Here is a 1,764-nt window from a genome sequence, read left to right as displayed (position 1 = left end):
ATCTGGACATATGGAGTTGAGCTTTGGGGCTCCACTAAACCTTCGAATTCCTCTCGTATCCAATCTTTACAATCCGAAATCCTCAATGCTTCTTACTTGTCACAGACAATATCTAAAAAGACCTCAATGTTCCTTATGTAACCGATCTAGCCCGAATCAGATGTCAATCCTTCCATTATAAACTCCCTGACTACCTAATCCTAGTAGCTTTTAACCATGGTTCTTCTTCTATTCCTGACAATCCTCCTAGGCGCCTGAAAAAAAGATGGCCTCGAGACCTTCTAGTGTAGAAATATTAGAGTGCTACCAATGGGTGGTTTTTCTACATATCTATATCACTCCATTTTGATCTTACATCACCTTTACTGGATGTATTTTCATTTAAATATAGTTGAAAATAGCAATAAATAAATAAAAAGACAAAAATATAGTAAGAGAATACATAACATGAAATAAAAGTAAACTAAAGTGTGGTTAAATATGAGTATGCGAAAATTTATATAGAAATTAAATAAATTCAAGAAAATAAAATTAAATTGTACTATGAAAAGTAAAAATAAACAATACTTACATTAGGGTATTTGACAATTAATTAAAACAGAATTAATAAAAATTAAAAAATTAGATAAAAAATCCATTACAACACACTAAAAGACGGAAAATAAGAATAAAATAAAGGTCAAGAAAATAATGAAAAAAAGTTGGACTCCAACCATACTGAATAGAGGTAAGCATAATAATATGCAGAGGAGTGGGGGAATGGGCGGTGTTGACTTATATTATTATGCCATGTTACCCGTTGATCGACTGTGGGAACCGAAGACTCCTATAGTAGGGTTATTTATGATCTATAGTTTGAATGGAAAAACTTATGTTAAATGGTGAAATATTTCCTTCTTTTACCATGTTAAAACGATATGCCATATAACATAGTTGAGAGTCTGCTATTAGGTTATGTTAAATGGAGAATGACGTCATACAACAGACCAGCTGAGATCGTCACCATTTTATTTGTTTTCGTGTTAGGTTACTAGTTCGTAGTTTGTGTTTTGATTGTGTTAGTATTGTTTTGGATATTTTAAAAACTAATAAAGCAATGTATATAATAATAATGTAATGACAGTTGTCAATTAGCTCATCTTGATTCTCTTCCTCATATGTTAGAAGGCACTCAGTAGACAAACTTCCCATAAATTCCATTTTTCACTCAATTTAGTCACGTTGTAATAAATTAATTTAATCAAATCTTAGAAGTAAACAATATCAAGAAGTTTTAAAAGGAAAGGTTATAAAGCAAGTTGCTCAGAAAATCCGGTAGGAGCTGTTATGCATTTAACATGACTTTAAATAGTACTGCTCACAATCCTATACTTATAACATTTAACATGATAAAACATTTTACATTTAACACATCATCATGAATACCCCTAGGATTCCCAGCTTCAGTAAAATGGGTAGCTAATCCTGCGGAAAACCACTGAGGTTAAGAGTGAAACTATCTACAACTCTTCCTTTCGTGACTGTTTTCTGTATGACTAGAAATAGTTCATACTTACCAAGTACTGAAACCCAATAGGGTTCTTTGTGGTATAGATTTAATTTTTTTTTCATTTCTAACTTTAATTTTATACTCATTATGTCAAGATGAAAATTTAAAATTGATTGTATTATATTATATTATTTTGTTACAGGCCAGAGTGACCGGTAGTGTGGGGTTGGTGATACTGCTCAAAATTTCGACGCTAAGTTGAAGACTGTAAGTAT

At 31.5% G+C, this 1,764-nt stretch overlaps 1 long non-coding RNA gene across 2 annotated transcripts in view; it reads left to right on the top strand.

Annotated features, from left to right (window-relative positions):
• LOC136796220 (uncharacterized) overlaps positions 1-1,764 on the top strand; it is a 161,706-nt gene that overhangs the window by 154,346 nt on the left and 5,596 nt on the right. For both annotated transcript variants that reach the window (XR_010843913.1, XR_010843912.1), the window contains exon 2: positions 1,692-1,756. This is a non-coding gene — a long non-coding RNA (uncharacterized lncRNA). The remainder of the gene's footprint in view (positions 1-1,691; positions 1,757-1,764) is intronic.

Source organism: Halyomorpha halys, unplaced genomic scaffold, assembly GCF_000696795.3.
Source record: "Halyomorpha halys isolate HHAL.00 unplaced genomic scaffold, Hhal_1.1 Scaffold204.1, whole genome shotgun sequence".
In the NCBI taxonomy this organism is placed as follows: Eukaryota; Metazoa; Arthropoda; class Insecta; order Hemiptera; family Pentatomidae; genus Halyomorpha; species Halyomorpha halys.
Note: the sequence above shows the minus strand (reverse complement) of the source record. Positions and strands in the feature narration are given on the sequence as shown.